Here is a 22,918-nt window from a genome sequence, read left to right on the forward strand (position 1 = left end):
TTCACCGGAGGTTTGCGGGGGGTATGCTAGTTCTGAACGTCACATGCTAATCTAAAAAAGCTGGTTTTTGATATAAATATGAACTTGATTGAACAAAACATGCATGCATTGTATAACATAATGTCCTAGGGTTGTCATCTGATGAAGATCATCAAAGGTTAGTGCTGCATTTAGCTGTGGTTTTGTTTTTTGTGACATTATATGCTAGCTTGAAAAATGGGTAGTCTGATTATTTCTGGCTGGGTACTCTGCTGACATAATCTAATGTTTTGCTTTCGCTGTAAAGCCTTTTTGAAATCGGACAGTGTGGTTAGATTAACGAGAGTCTTGTCTTTAAAATGCTGTAAAATAGTCATATGTTTGAAAAATTGAAGTTTTGGGATTTTAGAGGAATTTGTATTTCGCGCCACGCCCATCATTGGATATTGGAGCAGGTGTTCCGCTAGCGGAACGTCTAGATGTAAGAGGTTAAGCCATGATTCAGTCAAGCCAATCACATCAAGATTATGATCAGTGATTAGTTCAGTGACTATAACTGCCTTGGAAGTGAGGGATCTATTATTAAGTAGCCCTATTTTGAGATGTGAGATATCACAATCTCTTTCAATAATGACAGGAATGGAGGAGGTCTTTATTCCAGTGAGATTGCTAAGGCGAACACTGCCATGTTTTGCCCAACCTAGATCGAGGCACAGACACGGTCTCAATGGGGATAGCTGAGCTGACTACACTGACTGTGCTAGTGGCAGACTCCACTAAGCTGGCAGGCTGGCTAACAGCCTGCTGCCTGGTGTGCACCCTATCCCATTTTAAGCTAGAGAAGTTAGAGCCCTGTCTATGTTCATAGATAAGATGAGAGCACCCCTCCAGCTAGGATGGAGTCCGTCACTCCTCAACAGGCCAGGCTTGGTAATGTTGGTCGGTGAGTCCCAGAAATTGGCCCCAATCAGCGATTGAGTTGTGAGACTCTGCTGTGGAGCTCATCACTCCCCCTAACTGGGAGGGGGCCTGAGACAATTACTCGATGCCAACACATCTTTCTCGCTGATTTACACGCTGAGGCTATGCTGCGCTTGGTGACCTCTGACTGTTTCATCCTAACATTGTTGGTGCTGACATGGATAGCAATATCCCTATACTCGCCAGTTTTAGCCTTAGCCAGCACCATCTTCAGATTTGCCTTAATGTCAGTAGCCCTGCACCCTGACAAACAGTGTATGATCGCTGGATGATTATTTTTAAGTCTAATACTGCGGGTAATGGAGTTGCCAATGACTAGGGTTTTTAATTTGTCAGAGCTAATGGTGGGAGGCTTCCGCATCTCAGACCCCATAATGGGTGGAGGACAGACCAGAGAAGGCTCGGCCTCTGATTCTGATTCGTTGCTTAATGCGGAGAACCGGTTGAACGTTTCTGTCGGCTGAATGAGCAACACCGGTTGAGCATTCCTACAGTATTTCCTTCCAGAAGCCATGAGAAAATTGTCCGGCTGCGGGGACTGTGCAAGGGGATTTATACTACTATCTGTACTTATTTGTGGCACAGACACAGTTTCATCCTTTCCTACACTTAAATTACCTTTGCCTAACGATTGTGTCTGAAGCTGGGCTTGCAGCACGGCTATCCTCACCACAAGGCGATCGTTCTCCTGTATATTATGAGTACAGTGACTGCAATTAGAAGGCATAATGTTAATGTTACAACTTAGCTTCGGCTGGTGGAGGTCCTGTAGAACCATGTCCAGATATAGCATCCGGGATGAAAAAGTTGAATGGAAAAAGTTGAGCGAGGGGAAAAAATGTAAATATTAAACGGTAATTAAAAAGTAAAAACCGTAAAATTGATAGATAGCAAAGTAACATTAGCAAAAAAATGCACAGCAACACGTAAACAAGTCCACAATTTGTGACAGGAAATGACATCAGGACACTGAGCACGGTGGTGAACATCGTACTATCGTACTATCGTACTAGTACACAGTGTTGTATGAGATCTTCAGTTACTTGCCAATTTCTCAAATGGAATAGCCTTCATTTCTCAGAACAAAAATAGACTGACGCAGTAGATGTCCTAACCGACTTGCCAAAACTATAGTTTGTTAACAAGAAATTTGTGGAATGGTTGAAAACGAGTTTTAATGACTCCAACCTAAGTGTATGTAAACTTCCGACTTCAACTGTAGGTACATCAAATCCCAGTGTTGTATGGGATTCTTTTAAATGTGTCTTTAGAGGCCATGCAATTCGGTAGTGAAAGAATGAAAGAAGTGTAGGTCAAAAGAGTCCATACTAACAAAGGAAATAGAAGGTCTCACAGTACAGATAGATAGTAATAAAAACTGTACCATAGAGGCTCAGAATAAGTTAGAGGAAAAACAATAGGAAATGTAGGAACTTATTGAAGAAAGATCTAGTGTAATATATAACAAAGATAAAGCAAACTGGACAGAGTATTGGGAAAGATGCACCAAATTATCTTTTCATTTTCAACATAGAAATGATACCAAAAATAATTTCCTGAAACTTGTTACAAATGACGGACTCACCCATGATTTACCAAATTATATTCTGAAAGAGGAAGCAAAGTACTTTAAGTATATGTTTTCATTTCAGTCCCTTCCATCTCCTCTTTCTGAAGCTAAATGTGTGGATTTGTCATGTTCTGACCAGTAAAGGGGTTATTTGTTATTGTAGTTTGGTCAGGACGTGGCAGGGGGGTGTTTGTTTTATGTGGTTCGGGGTTTGTTGTTATATGTGTTTATGTAGAGGGGTGTTTGTTTAGAGTATTCCGGGGTTTTGGTCTATGTTCTATGTTAGTGTATTTCTATGTTCAGTCTAGTCTATTTATTTCTATGTTTAGTTAATTGATTTGGCCTTCAATTGGAGGCAGCTGTTCCTCGTTGCCTCTGATTGAAGGTCCTATATAGAGGGGTGTTTTTTTGTATAGGTTTTGTGGGAAGGTGTTGTTGCATTGCTGTGTTAGCCTGCAAAACTGTTTGTGGCGCACGTTTTTGTTATTTAAGTGTTCTAAATAAAGGATAAAATGAGCACTCAACTCGCTGCGCCTTGGTCCAGTATATACGACGATCGTTACAGGATTTTTTCTTCTATTAATAATTTTAAATTAACAGCCTTACAGAAAGACTCATCTAAAGGCGAAAATACAGAGAAGGAACTTCTTGATACAATTAAAGCCATTAAGTCTGGGAAAACTCCAGGGCTGGATGGTATACCAGTTGAGGTATAACAAACCTCGTTTTTAGCATGTTTTAACCACTCCTATGTAAATGGTATATTATCAGACACTCAACAAGGTCTGATTTCATTATGACTGAAACAGGATACAAGTGGGAAATACAAAAATCTAGTCAATTTAAAATATTGGAGGACCCTTACACTTCAGTGTTGGGTTGCAAAAATTCTAGAAAAATGTATTTTTAGAATTATTTTTAGAATTTAAAAGGTATTGTTGGACATTATTAATTCTAATCAGACAGGTTTTTACATGGACATTACATTGGAGATATTATAAGGCAAGTACTGAAAACAATAGAACACTATGAAACATCTGGGAAACCAGGCCTGCTATTCATAGCTGACTTTGAAAAGGCTTTGATAAAGTATGACTGGAGTTTATATATACATTCTTTGAATATATCCATTTTGGAGAATCTCTAATAAAATGGGTTAAAATCATGTATTGTAACCCTAGGTGTAAAATAATAAATAATGGCTTCTTCTCAGAAAGTTTTAAACTGTCAAGAAGAGTAAAACAAGGTTGTCCACTATCGGCATATCTATTTATTATGGCCATCAATGTTAGCTATTAAAATCAAATCCAACAATATCAAGGGATTAGAACGCCATGGCTTAAAATCAAAGGTGTCATTGTACGCTGATAATTCATGTTTTCTTTTAAATCCACAACTTGGATCCCTCATAGAAGATCTACATAGTGTTTCTAACCTCTCTGGATTACAACCAAATTATTATAAGTACTATATTGTACTATATTGTACTACTTTTACATTACCGTGTAGTTTACCAATAAAATGGTCTGATGGTGATGTGGATATACTCGGTATACATATCCGAAATAAATAAATGATGTCACTCCAATAAATTTCAATAGAAAGTAAGCAAAAATAGATGAGATGCTGCTAACATGAAAGGTAAATACCTGTCTATTTGTGGAAAAATCACCCTGATGGACTATTTAGTCATGTCCCAGTTTACCTATTTGCTTATGGTCTTGCATACACCTAGTGAACAGTTTTTTTATTATTTGAGAAAAAATATTCAAATTTATTTGGAGCGGCAAGCCAAACAAAATTACTTATATAATGAACATGAATTCGGAGGGCAGAAATTGTTAAATGTTAAAGCATTAGACCTCTCACAAAAGGCTTCAATCATGCAAAATGTAAACTTAAATCCAAACAGGTTATCTAGCCAATTAGTAAGAATGTCTCACCCTATGTTCAATGATGGCCCTTTTCCCTTCATTCAGATTACAAACGTTCACATTCAGTTATTTGAAAAGGAAATAATCTCCCAAATATCACTATCTTTAAAATAGTCCATATAAAGTTGTTGTGTTATTTAAATTAAACATTTTCCAAAAAAGACAGAACAAATAATACATAAAATATTGTTGAGCTGAATATCAGGAGTGAGTCAAAGAACTACACTTCCCAGAGTGCACCAGCAGCAGCAAACCGGCTGCTTGTTACCTGATCAATAATTTTCACTTATTTGGAGCACCGGTGAAGGCATGGAGGGTGTCAGTCATTCAGAAGAACAAACTTCAGAGGGAAAACTCAAAGTTCACTCACAGGTTCAGTCCAAAGACGCCAATGGTAAAAGGCTTAAATGATTAATTCATCTTAGTTATTTAGAATGTTACTTAAATGTTTAAACTAATTTAAGTTAATTAAAATGTTTAATTAAGATGGTAACTTTTTGTTCTATCTTTAAATGTTTACAACCTAATTTACTGGCTAATTTACTGGCTAATTTACTGGCTAAATTACTGGACAGACCAATCAACTGAAGGTAAACTAAAAATAAAAAAGATTGAGTTGGAAAATTGAGTTGTCCCTGTGTCCTTTGGATGGTGAACAAGAGGAGGACTTGACAAATATTGTGGTTAAACTGACATATACTAATTGATTTTTAAAAAATGATTAAAAAAGGTATCATCTTTATAAATTATATAATAAATAGGACTAGTGGAGTTTTGTCACACCTTGTGGCAAAATGGCTTAAGGACAACAAAGTCAAGGTATTGAAGTGGCCATCCCAAAGCCCTGACCTCTATCCCATATATCCTGTTGTGGGCAGAACTGAAAAGGTGTGTGCGAGCTAGGAGGCCTACAAACCTGACTCAGTTACACCAGCTCTGTCAGGAGGAATGGGCCATAATTCACCCAACTTATTGTGGGAAGCTTGTGGAAGGCTACCCGACGCATTTGACCCAAGTTAACAATTTAAAGGCAATGCTACCAAATACTAATTGAGTGTATGTAAGCTTCTAACCCACTGGAAATGTGATGAAATAAATAATAGCTGAAATAAATCATTCTCTCTATTATTATTCTGACATTTCACATTCTTAAAGTAAAGTGGTGATCCGAACTGACCTAAGACAGGGAATTTTCACTAGGATTAAATGTCAGGAATTGTTAAAAACTGAGTTTAAATTTACATTTTCAGTAGACACTCTTATCCAGAGCAACTTACAGTAGTGAATGCACACATTTCATTTCAAGCATTTTTTGTACTGGCCCCCCGTGGGAATCAAACCCACAACCTTGGCGTTGCACACACCATGCTCTACCAACTGAGCCACAGGGAAATGTATTTGGCTAAGGTGTATGTAAATTTTCGACTTCAACTTTATGTTATGTCTGAAATATCCAATTATAAATTCCTCTGTCCTTAAAAAGAAGTTATCATGCAATAGGCTTTGATTACATTTCCAATATCCTCGGCCATGAGGAAATTCAGTAAGAGTAATGTATATGCCAATTATCTGATTGTCTGACCGCATTCTATCCGCTATCAACACTTTTTTTTTTCTTTTGATGCCAACGAGATCGACATACTGTAAGAAGTAGTCAAGACCACTCATGTAGCTTGATTGAGCCTCTGCAAATGTACATCTCACTAGGTCAGGATTTTTAAGCCTCCATATATCCACTAGTTCCAAAATATCCATGACATTCATGATTTCTTTAAGAGCATGAGGGTGATAGTTTGTAGTGTGATTTCCTTCACAGTCCATTGAGGTTTTTAAAACAGTATTATAATCTCCCACCATAAAAATAGTATTGTATTGCTTGCAGGGTTGATCATTTTTTATATATATATATATATTCAAAGAAGCGTGGATCATCATTATTTGGTCCGTAAAGGTTAATGAGCCACATTTATGGGCTAATAACATATTTAAAATCATTCATCTACCTTGCCGATCTGTTTGGACATTTTGCACATTTGGATCAAAATTACTGTTAATTGATATTATCACCCCTTTTGAGTTTCTTTGCCCATGGGAGAAGTATATTTCACACCCCAGCCCATTTTCCACACGACTTCATCTAAAATTATTGAATGAGTTTCCTGTAAACAATAGATATTATATTCCTTCTCCTACAGCCAGGTAAATATTCTTCCTCTTTTCATATTATCTGCTAAGTAATTTCAATTACAACTGGCTATACTTATTTCACCTACCACATTGATAATCAAGTTTCAAATCTATTGATCATAATATATGTTTGTAAATGTACCATTAAAAAGTACCATAATGATTGAGTGTCCATAAAGCTGTACCATGATATTTGCATTGCTACTAAGTAACCCTCCAATTGTTTTCCACTATTCCACACTCTAAAACCCCTCCCCATCTCTAGTTGTGTTGTCATCCCAGTAACCGGCAGACCACCCCAGTCCCCCCGGATCCCTAGGCCCCCCATGAGGCCAGGACTCATCCTTTGAAAAGAGCACACAATGCCACCCACTGAACAGAAGCAGGTCAACTGCTAAAAATATTTCCAATGCTCTCACCTCAATTGACATGGTATATCGCTATTCAAAAAAATAAAAATAAAAAAAAATATATATATATATGAATAGCTATATACAAAGTCAATTGTATATAGCTATTGGATATTTCAGACATAGTATATATATATATATTTTTTTTTATCTTGCATATCTTAATTTCCATCATTAACAATTACTATGCGTACTAATGTCGGCAGTTCATGCAGAGCATTGTTACCTACTGTATAACCAGGATTGCCATTGCATTACATTACATTTTTGTCAAGCAATTATTATTTTAGCAAACAATTATTGTCATTCATCCTATATTGGCCCTAACATCCTTACCCCCTTGCAGCAGATGTGGGATACACACACACACATACTCTTACACACTCAACACCTTTCCCCCACAATCAACCTTAACTTCTGGGCCACATCCTGGCTGATGGCAGCCCATTATTGCATAATCAATGCTTGGAGTTTGTCAGAATTTGTGGGTTTTTGTTTGTCCACCCGCCTCTTGAGGATTGACCACAGGTTCTCAATGGGATTAAGGTCTTGGGAGTTTCCTGGCCATGGACCCAAAATATCAATGTTTCGTTCCCCGAGACACTCAGTTATCACTTTTGCCTTATGGCAAGGTTCTCCATCATGCTGGAAAAGGCATTGTTTGTCACCAAACTGTCCCTGGATGGTTGGGAGAAGTTGCTCTCAGAGGATGTGTTGGTTCCATTCTTTATTCATGGCTGTGTTCTTAAGCAAAATTGTGAGTGAGCACAATCCCTTGGCTGAGAAGCAATCCCACACATGAATGGTCTCAGGATGCTTTACTGTTGGCATGACACAGGACTGATGTTAGCGCTCACTTTGTCTTCAAGCTTTTTTCCAGATGCCCCAAACAATTGGAAAGGGGATTCATCAAAGAAAATTACTTTTTTTTCAGCAGTCCAATCCTTGTACCTGTTGCAGAATATCAGTCTTTCCCTGATGTATTTCCTGGAGAGAAGTGGCTTCTTTGCTGCCCTTCTTGACACCAGGCCATCCTCCACAAGTCTTCGCCTCACTGTGTGAGCAGATGCACTCACACCTGCCTGCTGCCATTCCTGAGCAAGCTCTGTACTGGTGGTGCCCCGATCCCGCAGCTGAATCAACTTTAGGAAACGGTCCTGGCGCTTGCTGGACTTTCTTGGGCGCCCTGAAGCCTTCTTCATGACAACTGAACCGCTCTCCTTGAAGTTCTTGATGATCCGATAAATGTTTGATTTAGGTGCAATCTTACTGGCAGCAATATCCTCGCCTGTGAAGCCCTTTTTGTGTAAAGCAATGATGACAGCACGTATTTCCTTGCAGGTAACCATGGTTGACAGAGGAAGGACAATGATTCCAAGCACCACCCTCTTTTTGAAACTCAATCAGCATGACAGAGTGATCTCCAGCCTTGTCCTCGTCAACACTCACACCTGTGTTAACGAGAGAATCACTGACATGATGTCAGCTGGTCCTTTTTTGGCAGGGCTGCAATGCAGTGGAAATGTTTTTTTTAGGATTCAGTTAGTTCATTTGCATGGCAAAGAAGGACTTTGCTATTAATTGCAATTCATCTGATCACTCTTCATAACATTCTGGAGTATATGCAAATTGCCATCATACAAACTGAGGCTGCACAGTTTGTGAAAAATTACTATTTGTGACATTCTCAAAACTTTTGGCCACGACTGTACACTGTACCTTTCAAGACAGGGAATGTTGTAAAATAATTAGTATTCAATTCTCCATTTATAGTATTTTATAAATGGACAAGACGGCATTAGAAGGATAACTAGCAAATAATATACATCTTCAAATATTTGTATTACCTTTATTTAACTAGGCAAATCAGTTAAGAACAAATTCTTATTTACAATGACGGCCTACACCGGCCAAACCCGGACGACGCTGGGCCAATTGTGTGCAGCGCTATGGGACTGAGTTGCAAATATAACTAATTGGAACACAAAAGTACTCAATCAACATGGTGGAGATGCAAACTGAAGGCACAGTATGTGGGTATGTGTGGATGTATTGTGATGGAAAGAGTGGTGTGTGTTTTTGGTGTTTGGAAAAGTGTGGCATTTACTGAGAGTGAAAGGAAACTGTTGCATATCCCAGAACCAATGTGTGTCTGTGAACAGGGGATGTGAGAGAGAGCTTTCAATTTTGTGCAGATGAGGGACATACATTTTTAAATACATTTTAATTTATTAATTTATTGTCCTATCATGATGGAACGGTCCCCCAAACCTATACCCTAGACACCCACCTGAGCACTAAAGAGAAGTCCTTCCCATATCTGTTTTATGGGCCTGCTGTAAAGTTGCCTATAAACAGGCAAAACAGAAAGATAAACCTGGTCTCAAAGCTGCTAATGAGAACCTTGACGACCTTGTACCTAGCCGGTGGGGATTCTGGTGGGGTGCCCCCACCCAGGTAGTGACAGTGCTGGCAACACTAGCTGCAGTAACCCATGGGGAGGGGTTCACACTCTGACAATCAGAGAGTGGGCAAATTATTGTGGCCCTGGTGGCACAAAATAATGAAAGGTCTGACTGCACAGAGATGCTTGAGAAAATGGTCACAACGGGGGACCAGCGTGTGTGTGTTTCAGGGGAAGGGGGTGGATCTGATCTCCATCACCTAGGACTTAACATTGGTTAATTAAATCAATTTTTTTGCCAATTTCTGCATGTTTTCTTAAACAGCTGTAACTGTATATGCATTCATAAATCAGGTCCTTTCTTGCGTTGGGCTCTGCGATGTAACAATCAAGGTTCAATTTAAACCTTTAAATAACTTCTTATTTTTTAACTACACTGCTTGTAATGACTATATGCTGTCATCTTATATATGTACCATCTAATAGGATTTAGTTTTATTTTGTGTATGTGTGAGTTAAGTTTTGTTTTGTCCTCTAAATTGGCCATCCCATTCAACAGTAAAATGAATGTCAATGTTTGTATTGTTGCCTTTTAAAATGTATTTTTTATTGGAAAATAATAAACATATTATAAAAAAAAGAATTCCAGCGATAAACTGTAGATAATACGGAGGTCCTCCATCTTCGTTGAAATCTCGCCATGATTGTTAATCCTCTAGTTTTAGTTTAGTTGCTTTAATACACTTTACTGATCAGACACTTAAGAAAACAATCAACCATTGAAACCTACCAATCTAGTCACTTTGTTACTTTTTAAATTGTAAATGTGTTTTTTTATCTCTTTTTCAAGTCAGCCATGTTCTGTTGATGGTGGTGAATAACGATGTCGCAGGCAAATGTTTCAATTGGGTTGAGATCTGGTGACTGAGACTGCCATGGATTACATGGTTTTCATCCTCATCAAACCATTCAGTGACCACTTATGCCCTGTGGATGGGGGCCTTGTCGGCATACCCTAAGCATGATGGGATGTTAATTGCTTAATTAACTCAGGAACCACAACTGTGTGGAAGCACCTGCTTCAATATACTTTGTATACCTCCTTTTCTCAAGTGTTTCCATTATTTTGGCGGTTACCTGTATTTTAGCTGGCATGCCTGCTGGCAAGGTTGGTAGACTTTAAAAAGTAAAAAATAACTAAATGTGCTGAAAAAAACTCATGTTCCTTTCAATCTTTTACCCAGATTTTGGCAGCGATGCAGATAAATATATTATGTTTCTATAACAAAATAACCATCAGTCAGGAGGATACAGACAGCTCAAGAGGTATGCTTAGATATGCAGAGAAATTGACATATTTTTGACATAGAATTAAGCATAGTGATTATGGCTCTAGATTGTAGGAAAAAGCTTTCAGTTATTTGAAAAATGCTAAATTCTCCAACTTCTGGACGGGGGGACCAACCCCCCTCTGCACCGTCCCCCAGCCACCCTAACATACTTTGTGCCCCCTCAGATATTTTGGGGTGCATGACACTCTTGAATCACATCAAGAATTACCTGAGAGCTAGAGAGGGGAAAGAGAGGGAAAGAGAGGAATATAAAATTCCTGTCTCGTTTAATTGACGAGCAGCATTTTCCCTTTCATCAAGTATTATCAAATCTGCTGGTGTAATTCAATTTCTGTTGTAAGGAAATATTGAGCCAGCACAAAGAGAGAACTACCCCAGGAACTGCTGCTGTACTCTGGAGTAGTGCACTTTAGCTCCACCGAAACTCCCTCCCTCTATACACACACACACACACACACACACACACACACACACACACACACACACACGCATGCATGCACACACGAACATACTATAAGACACACTGAATTCTCAAAACCAAACAGCAATACTCATATACTGCAGTAACAGCAGATTCATTATAGCCTTGCTTCTAATTTAGTGAAATGCTTTTTATTATTAGTCTATTCAGACAGCAAGCGGGTGCAAAACTATGCGATCCTGCTCTGGCTCACATATAAATGTGAGTTAAATTGGCCATAGAATAGAAACAGATCATTATACTAATCATTTGTAGCTATGGGGTTATGGTAGTACAAGAGGTCATTATAATAATAATTTGTGGCTATGGAGTTCTGGTAGTGCAAGAAAATAATGCAAAAAAATGGTCTGTGGCTAATTCCTAAGCAGAGAGCACATACGTTTACACACACACACACACACACACACACACACACACACACACACACACACACACACACACACACACACACACACACACACACACACACACACACACACACACACACACACACACACACACACACACACACACACACACACACAAACAAAGCTTGCTCATCAGTTAAGAATAAGCAGGGGAACATAACAAGAAACAAGGCTACCAACTAGGCTATATCTCTGTATTGTAAGATATGTGAATGAAAGTATTGCCTGCAATTACTAATACCACTACTACTACTGCTGCTACTACTGCTGCTACTACTACTACTACTGCTGCTATTATCACTACTACTACTGAAACTACTACCACTACTACTACTACCTCTCTACTACTGGTAGTAATATTATTACTACTGTGAATTCTACAACAGCTACTGCTACAATTATTATTATAATTATTATTAGTAGAAGTACTACTCCACTACCACTACTACTACTACTACTACTACTACTACTACCACTACCACTACTACTACTACTGTAATTACTACTACTACTAAAACTACCACTAATACTACTATTACTACTACTACTCCTACTACCAATATTATTATTACCTCTACTACTACTAGTATTACTACTACTGCTTATTCTACTACAACTACTGCTAATGTTATTATTATAATTATAATTATTAGTAGTACTACTCGACTACTTATACTACTACTACTACTACTACTACTATTATTACTACTACCACTATTTGTACTACTACCGCTACTACTACTACTACTTCTGCCGCTGCTACTACTACTACTACTACTACTACTACTACTACTACTACTACTACTACTACTATTTTGTATTAATATTACTATTCCAATTCAATTACTACGACTATTACTATCACAACTATTATTATTATTATTACTACTACTACTAAAACTACTACTGATACTACTACTACTACTACTACTCCTACTACTATTATTACTACTACTACTGCTAATGCTACTACACCTACTGCTGTTGTTATTATAAAAAGTATTATTAGTAGTAGTACTACTCCACTACTACTACTACTACTACTATTACTACTACTACTACTAATACAGCTACTACAACCAGTGCTGCTATTACTACTACTACCACTTGTAATACTACTTCTACTGCTGTGATTATTATTATTATTTCATCTCCAATACTACTACTAATACCATTACTATTACTATTACAATTACTATTAAAACTACTACAATTGCTACTACTACTGCTACTATTAGTACTACCATTACAACTATGATGACTATTATTATTATTACTACTACCACTACTATTACTAAAATTACTGCTACTTCTACTATTTTTTATTATTACTACTCCATTACTAGCACTACTACTACTACTACTACTAATATTATTATTACTTCTACTACCAATAGTATTACTAATACTACTTCTAATATTACTATTACTACTAATAGTATTATTATTTCTACTACTAGTAGTAGTATTATTACTACTACTACTTCTACTACTGTTACTGTTACTCATACTACTACTACTACTACTACTACAATTTTTTATTATTTTTACCAATCCAATACAACGAGTACGACTACTACTACTACTACTACTACTACTATGGTTATTATTATTATTTATACTACTACTACTACTGCTGCTACTACTACTGCTACTACTTCTACTGCTACTGCTACTACTAAAACTATTACTATCGCTACTATTATTATTACTGCAACCAGTACTAGTATTACTACTTCTACTACTAGTACTACTACTGCTATGATTATTATTATTGTTGTTACTAGTCCACTATTATTACTAATACTGCTACTACTATTACTATTACAATTACTATTAAAACTACTACTATTACTACTACTACTACTGCTACTATTAGTACTACCATTACTACTATGATGACTATTATTATTACTACTACTACTATTACTACTACTACTAATATTACTACTAGTATTATTACTACTGCTACTGCTGCTATCATTACTACTACCTCTACTATGTTCTAGTATTACTTCTCCATTACTAGTACTATGACAACTACTACTACTAATATTATTATTACTTCTACTACTAATATTACTACTACTTCTACCTCTACTACTAATATTACTACTACTAGTATTATTACTACTACTACTGCTACTACTTATACTACTACCACTACTACTACTTCTACTACTAATATTACTATTACTACTAATATTATTATTACTATTACAACAACTACTACTACTACTAGTAGTATTATTACAACTACTTTTACTACTTCTACTACTACTACTGATACCATGTTCATTATTATTAGGCATTTTGTGTGGGCTACATAGGGACAGAAAGCAATGTAATATCAACATACATTTTTGACAGGAAATGTTTGTACTTGAAAAAACGGAGTGGTTGTCCTATCTATCTATCTATCTATCTATCTATCTATCTATCTATCTATCTATCTATCTATCTATCTATCTATCTATCTATCTATCTATCTATCTATCTATCTATCTATCTATCTATCTATCTATCTATCTATCTATCTATCTATCTATCTATCTATCTATCTATATCCCTCTCGCTTTCTCTCACGATACATCTCATTTCTTTCCAAGGATTTTGACAGCCATTATGATGAGCAGTCTTTCTCGTTCTCTCTTTTTGATCTCTCCATCACAGGGTCAACTGGAGATCAACGTGGATATCAGGTAATCTCTATATTATGACTGTCACTGTACCACCCCCCTTCTCCTTCTCCTGCTATTCTATAATATGACTGTCACTGTACCACCCTCCTTCTCCTTCTCCTGCTATTCTATAATATGACTGTCACTGTACCACCCTCCTTCTCCTTCTCCTGCTATTCTATAATATGACTGTCACTGTACCCTCTTTTCCTGCTATTCTATAATATGACTGTCACTGTACCACCCTCCTTCTCCTTCTCCTGCTATTCTATATTATGACTGTCACTCTACCACCCACCTCCTTCTGCTGGTTCTGCTATTCTATATTATGACCGTCACTGTACCACCCACCTTCTCCTCCTCCTCTCTCCAGTTGTAAAGTGGCAATACTTTCGTCTCTCTCCAGTTATAAAGTGGCAGTAGTTCCCTCTCTCCAGTTGTAAAGTGGCAGCAGTGACCTCTCTCCAGTTGTAAAGTGGCAGTAGTTCACTCTCTCCAGTTGTAAAGTGGCAATACTTTCGTCTCTCTCCAGTTATAAAGTGGCAGTAGTTCCCTCTCTCCAGTTGTAAAGGGGCAGCAGTGCACTCTCTCCAGTTGTAAAGTGGCAGTAGTTCACTCTCTCCAGTTGTAAAGTGGCAGTAGTTCAATCTCTCCAGTGTAAAGTGGCAGTAGTTCACTCTCTCCAGTTGTAAAGTTGCAGTAGTGACCTCTCTCCAGTTGTAAAGTGGCAGTAGTTAAATCTCTCCAGTTGTAAAGTGGCAGTACTTCCCTCTCTCCAGTTGTAAAGTGGCAGTAGTTCACTGTCCAGTTGTAAAGTGGCAGTACTTCCCTCTCTCCAGTTGTAAAGTGGCAGCAGTGACCTCTCTCCAGTTTTAAAGTGGCAGTAGTGACCTCTCTCCAGTTGTAAAGTGGCAGTAGTTCCCTCTATCCAGCTGTAAAGTGGCAGTAGTTCACTCTCTCCAGTTGTAAAGTGGCAGTAGTGACCGCTCTTCAGTTGTAACGTGGCAGAAGTGATCTCTCTCTAGTTGTAAGGTGGTAGTAGTGATCTCTCTCCAGTTTTAAAGTGGCAGTGGTGACATAGCAGTTTGAGCAGTGACTGAGTGTTGGAGACACCTGGAAATAAGTTAAACAATAACCCTTCTATGATGTCATCAAACGAGCCTTGTATCATGTGTTATCATGCATCATGTGTGAGCACACTGGAGAGGGTTAGAGAGAGGAAGTCATTTCACTAACCATTAACACACTGGAGAGGGTTAGAGAGAGGAAGTCATTTCACTAACCATTAACACACTGGAGAGGGTTAGAGAGAGGGAGTCATTACATGTACCACTAACACGCTGGAGAGGGTTAGAGAGAGGGAGAGAGCGAGATTACTTGATCACTGACCTCAACCCAGTCTCTCAGAGCGTTCCCAGTCAGCCCACTGACAGCCCTATCAGACCACAACAAAATCAGTCTCCAGAGCAATGCTCAATCATGAGGCATCAAAGCCAAAGGAACTGGACAATATGAAGAAATGCTATAGATGGAAGGAAAGTAGTGTAGAAACCTACCAAAAAAAACAACAAATTCAATACCTTTTAAACAACTTCCTGGACAATACATTTCACTGTAATAGTGAAGGTTTAAACTTGGCAGTAGAAAGCCTAAACAGTATATTTGACCTTTCAGCTTCCTTATCAAATGTAAACATTTTAATCAGATAAACTAAGAAAAGTAACATGCACAGTGACAAAAATCTACTGAGCAAATGGCAAATTGTCTTTTTACCAAATTACCGTACAACATACCATATATTCACTCTGCACAACCTAATTGACCAACAAACAAACCAAAACAAGTCTTCTCATGCTTTGTTGATTTCAAAAAAGATTTTGACTCAATTTGGTATGAGGGTCTGTAATACAAACTGATGGAAAGGGGTGTTGGGGGAAAACATACAACATTAAAATCCAGGTACACGAACAAGTGTGAGATTAAAATTGTCAAAAAACACACACATTTCTTTCCACATGGTCGTGAGGTGAGACAGGGATGCAGCTTGAGCCCCACCCTCTTCAACATATATCAACGAATTGGCGAGGGCACTAGAACAGTCTGCAGTGCCCGCCCACACCCTACTAGAATCTGAAGTCAAATGACAACTGTTTTCAGATGATCTGGTGCTTCTGTCCACAACCAAGGACGGCCTACAGCAGCACCTTGATCATCTGCACTGATTCTGTCAGACCTGGGCCCTGACAGTAAATCTCAGTAAGACAAAAATAATTGTGTTCCAAAAAAGTCCAGCTGCCAGGACCACAACTACAAATTCCATTTAGACACCGTTGCCCTAGAGCAAACAAAAAACTGTACATACCTCGGCCTAAACATCAACACCACAGGTAACTTCCACAAAGCTGTGAACGATCTGAGAGACAAGGCAAGAAGGGCCTTCGGCACCATCAAAAGGAACATAACATTTGAATTCCCATTAGGATCTGGCAAAAAATACTTGAATCAGTTATAGAACACATTGCCCTTTATGGTTGTGAGGTCTGGGGTCCGCTCACCAACCAATAACTCACAAAACATCAAATTGAGACTCTGCATGCAGAATTCTGCAAAAATATCCTCCGTGTACAACGTAGAACATCACATAATGAATGCAGAGCAGAATTAGGCCGATACCCACTAATAATCAAAATCCAGAAAAGAGACGTTAAATTCTATAACCACCTAAAAGTAGTAAAGCTATCGTAATAAAGCCATCACCTACATTAAGATTAAACTGGAGAAGAGTCTCCTAAGCAAGCTGGTCCTGGGGCTCTGTTCACAAACACAAACAGACCTCACAGAGCCCCAGGACAGCAACTGCAACACAATTAGACCCAACCAAATCATGAGAAACCTAAAATAATTGAATTGAGAGAGAGAGTGCAAGCGAGAGAGAGAGAGCCCCAAACAAAAAATATATGATGGAAATTCCCTCCCTCCCTCTCTACCTCCCACCCTACCTCATTTCCTACCTCCCTCCCACTCATTTTCCTGTCATTCAGAAATGAGTGGAATCGTGGTTGATGACATCGCCTGAGGCCAGATTATATTCCTGCCAATCATACTGGGATTGAGCGATTAACTCGACTTTCCCTGTAAACACACACACACGCACAAACACACACACGCAAACACATGCACAAAGAACACACACACACACACACACACACACACACACACACACACACACACACACACACACAACAACAGGTCTAGAATGGATGCATTTTTTTTAGATTCATTCTGTGGTAGCTGTGCTACCAGCTCTCACAGTCTCTAAACGTTTATCCATATTTCTCAAACATCTAATTTCGAAGTGATTAAGGTTAAGTTCAGGAATTAACTCCAAATTCTTACGGTTAGGTTTGGGATAGGCTTAAAACAAAAATATGAAAAACAACTTTCTATTGTTTTGGTTTGAACTTTGCAACATTTGGAATCAGAGGTAGATGCTCCACCATCCCCGTCCACAACGTCCTAGCAAAACCCAAACCGACCTGAAGGTTATAGCGCTCACTGTTGCCCCTAGTGGCCGTCATCTCCCGACATCCTCAAACATGGATACTGACTTGTATCACTGGTGACCTGGCTGAGCTGTGGTTTTCATACATTTTCCTCACTCCCCCCCCCCTTATCCCTCCCTAACTACTTCTCTACCTCTCACACCGTCCAGCACCAAAACAACCCTCATACATGGTCCAACTATAGTTCTAGGGAAAAACATCCCTGATTCCTGGTCCAACTACAGCTCAGGGGAAAAACAACCCTGATTCCTGGCCCAACTATAGCTCTGGGGAAAAACAACCCTGATTCCTGGCCCAACTATAGCTCTGGGGAAAAACAACCCTGATTCCTGGCCCAACTATAGCTCTGGGGAAAAACAACCCTGATTCCTGGCCCAACTATAGCTCTGGGGAAAAACAACCCTGATTCCTGGCCCAACTATAGCTCTGGGGGAAAACAACCCTGATTCCTGGCCCAACTATAGCTCTGGGGAAAAACAACCCTGATTCCTGGCCCAACTATAGCTCTGGGGAAAAACAACCCTGATTCCTGGCCCAACTATAGCTCTGGGGAAAAACAACCCTGATTCCTGGCCCAACTATAGCTCTGGGGAAAAACAACCCTGATACATGGCCCAACTATAGCTCTGGGGGAAAACAACCCTGATTCCTGGCCCAACTACAGCTCTGGGGAAAAACAACCCTGATTCCTGGCCCAACTATAGCTCTGGGGAAAAACAACCCTGATTCCTGGCCCAACTATAGCTCTGGGGAAAAACAACCCTGATTCCTGGCCCAACTATAGCTCTGGGGAAAAACAACCCTGATTCCTGGCCCAACTATAGCTCTGGGGGAAAACAACCCTGATTCCTGGCCCAACTATAGCTCTGGGGAAAAACAACCCTGATTCCTGGCCCAACTATAGCTCTGGGGAAAAACAACCCTGATTCCTGGCCCAACTATAGCTCTGGGGAAAAACAACCCTGATTCCTGGCCCAACTATAGCTCTGGGGAAAAACAACCAGCAATACAACTTTCCTTTACACTCTGGTATTTTCTTTCTGTCTCGTTGTTTCTTATTCCCTCTGATTTTATAGCCCTCTGACTATATAGACATGGTCCTTGGGTAGTTCTTAAAAGTGAAGGGTGTCCTCTTTCTCTCTGCCTCTGTTCTCTCTAACGCGTCATCTCTCCAATCTTTCGTCCTTTTCTCCTCTCATCTCTCCGCTCATCTCCCTGTTCCTTACATCTGAACTGTGTTATTTTTGTGCGCCCTCCTGTATCCCTGTGATTTGATCAGGGTCTCATTGCATTCTAGTTTGGATTGAAAGCAGGAGCTGAGAGGGACTGACGTTTCCTTTAATATTTCATATTTTAACTTTTAATTCAAAGCATTACCCTTTTCTTTCACACACACACACACACACACACACACACACACACACACACACACACACACACACACACACACACACACACACACACACACACACACACACACACCCCTCCCTGCAGCTGGGGTTATTGGGACAATACAGACCACTAACTATCTGTGATGAGACATGGGTATTATGAATAAAACAGTGTAACATGATTACTCTGTGAATATTGAAGGGATCTGCACCCAAATTATCCTTCTGCCTATCCAACCAATGGTCAATGTCTGCTGCATAGACCCCTGGTTTCAGCACTCTGCTTACTTTCACTATTTCACACGGCACCGGGAGAGTCTCTGCAATATTTCCGTGTATATGCATTTTGAGTTCCCCTCATCCATTTCTAAACTCTATCAGCTTGGCTTGTATATTTCTGCCTGATTCTGGAATAAAAGGGATTTTTAAGATTGCTCCCTGTTCTAATATCACTCACAGAGGGGTTATAAAACATGAAATAAAATAGCAATACACGTTTAGAACTGCAGTCAGCTAAATACCATAGAATAATACGATGAATAGGAGGAGAAGGGAGCTTTGGAGAATAGGGATTACCATTGATACTGTACCCATCCCACACACGCCCTCATAACATTTAATACAAAAGAGGAGACAAGAGGATGGGGAGGACAGGATAGGAGAGGATAGAAGAGAGGACAGGAGAGGAGAGGATGGAGGAGAGGACAGGAGAGGAGAGGATGGAACAGAAGACGGAGGAGAGGAGATGGAGACGAGAGGATGAAGGAAAGGAGAGGAGAGTTAGAAGAGAAGAGGAGAGCAGGGAATGGAGGAAATGAGAGGAGAGGGTAGAGGAAAGGAGAGGAGAGCTGTAGAGGGTATTGACTAGTTCAGCTATACAGTATCTATGCAGTGTAATATTTCTCTAGTGTTATCTCTCCCAGTGCGTGTGTAATTCTAGCAGTGTGCCTGTGTTTGTCCATTAATCTGAGTGTGCTGACAGGCAGTCCTGTGAGTGTGATTCTAATGGATCATCTCCACATGGGGCTGGAGCCGTCTTGGTCCGTTAGCCCCATGTTTAATCGCTTCATTAGCAATTACTGTTTGACTGAGATTAACGATCTGCAAAACGCACTCATATCAAGATAAAAAATATCCACACAAACTAACTCTGCACAAAATTGTGTTTTTACGATGAGTTCAGATTGTCCTATTGAAGTAAGATCAAGCAAATTACATGGCCCAAAGTATTGAGAAAATACTGTGAAGTTCAAAACGGTCAGTGTCGTACATTGGTATCCATCTCTCCATGTGTGTTTGATCTTCCTGTCACGGTAGAATTACCTTCAGACTGTGGTCGTCTACTCAGACCTTGAGCCTGATATTTGGACTGAAACAGAAAGTCTCTTTTATCACTCGTACTTATGTGTGTGTGTGTTCATGCGACCGTTTGTGTGCGTGTGTATTAATTAATTAATGAAGGAAGGAAAGGAGGGAAGGAGGGAGCAGGGAGCATCTTGTCGGAGGATTAATCCCCCCCCATTGTACCACTCAGCAGCCCACAGCCCATCTTAACTTCCTGGACTCATTTATTTTCATTTCAACTGATGTCAAAACACTGTGGAAACCGTTACAGCAGCCCTGGGCCTTCTAACCAGAGAGAAGATGGAAAACAACAAGCCTATTTTCCCTGGCCAGAACGTTGATGATCCATGACCAACACGTCAACTCCAGTTTAGTGTAACAGAGGCGTTAGAAAGACTGAAACAAAGAATAGGTACGGAACATGGGGAGGATAACATCACTCAAATACTGCAATATAGTCCAGATTAACCCTCCTGCTGTGTTCCGGTCGAATTGGACTGATTTACAAGTTTTCTCTCTGAAAAATGTAGTTCATTTAATCTGATTGTCATAAGGGTCCATGACTTTGTCCACACAGGGCATCTGAACACACAAAATACATTTTGATGATTTTCATTACATTGTGGGTGTTTTATTTTACTTCTGTACACCTGTGGTGTTCCCGGTCAAAAATGACCGGTCATTTGAAATGAATGGGTGAGACTACAATTAGTGTATAAAATTGAGTTCAGGCACATGCCCATTCATCAGATGGACACACTTCCTCTCCCAGACCCCCACATGCATGTATGTTTGAGCACAAACACACACACACACCTTCTTGGCATCCATGGCAACCCCCACGGGAATCTTTCCCCAATATAATCTTTCCTCCACGGGCACCACACGTGTTGGCATTCTCACAAACAATCGCAACATTGTTTCAATAATATATATTTTCTCGCAGCTCTGGTATATAAAGCTTTTTTGAGGTCTAGCTCACAATTCATTCTGTGGCATCACAATGACCAAACGATATACTGTATGTGAGGCTCTTGATCATATCTTAGATCATGACACTGGTGAGGAGAGAGTCCTTGTTAATCTTTGACACAAAGTAGTCTGTGATAAATAACTAAATATGTTTCATCTGAGTATTTGTTGTAGTAAAAACAATCCATATATTAAACGAGTTGTGTGCGCTCAGGTCAATGAGGCCTACAGGCCATAAATAGCTGATAGAAGTTCAAGACTTGTAATGTTCACAAGAATTTAAGTTGTTAAAAAGAACACAACATTAGGTGATAATATAGGTATTATTATGGATTTCCAATCTGCTATAATGGGGTGGTCATTTTGGACAGGGGAACACAGAAATAATTAACATGAAACGAACACAACAGGAGGGTTAAGGCCTGAAACACACCAGCTCTACCTGCTTTAAAACCCTAATGCCTCACAATACAACACATGGGCAGATCGAATGACAATGTTGTCAAACGTGAGGTGTTAACATTTTGATGTTTCCACAGTACAGCATCATTTCACAGCAGGATATCTATACACATCTGGGACAGAAACATGTCAGCTATGTTTTCAATTTGACCTGAGTAGTGCTGTAGAATAGTGGTGTAGAATAGTGGTGTAGAATAGTGGTGTAGAATAGTGGTGTAGAATAGTGGTGTAGAATAGTGGTGTAGAATAGTGATGTAGAATAGTGATATAGAATAGTGATATAGAAAGTGTTTTGGTGTTCCTATATTCTAAACAAATTTACAATATTATGAGGATGCTAATTGATCATCAACTGGGTTAATGGTGTAGTGTAGTGTTCATTGTGTCTCTACACAAATGAAACATTGTATAGTGTCAAATCATGAGGTTTCTAACTCATTCACATTTCAGACATATTGTGTAATTTGCAAGTGTGTCACAACAGTCCACGCATAACACACTTAGCAAGTTTAATGTTGCAAGGAATACAAGTGTGTTCCTCCAATATTTTTTTCCTCATTCCTTTGAATATAGTAAATATTCAGCATTACACTCCTGTTGTAATTAATGAAACATCATTATTATGGTGTAAACACAGAAGCCTGGTTTTATATGGAAAAAAAGGAAATCATATTTGCATTTAACTGTAATTATTTTTCTTTCTCCACGGTCTCATCTTCATATCTGAGTGAGTGCTTATATTTTTCTATTTATTTTGCATTGCTGAGTTAACTATAAAAATTAAATTAACAAATTGTAAT

This window comes from Salmo salar, chromosome ssa09 (genome assembly GCF_905237065.1).
Source record: "Salmo salar chromosome ssa09, Ssal_v3.1, whole genome shotgun sequence".
Classification (NCBI taxonomy): Eukaryota; Metazoa; Chordata; class Actinopteri; order Salmoniformes; family Salmonidae; genus Salmo; species Salmo salar.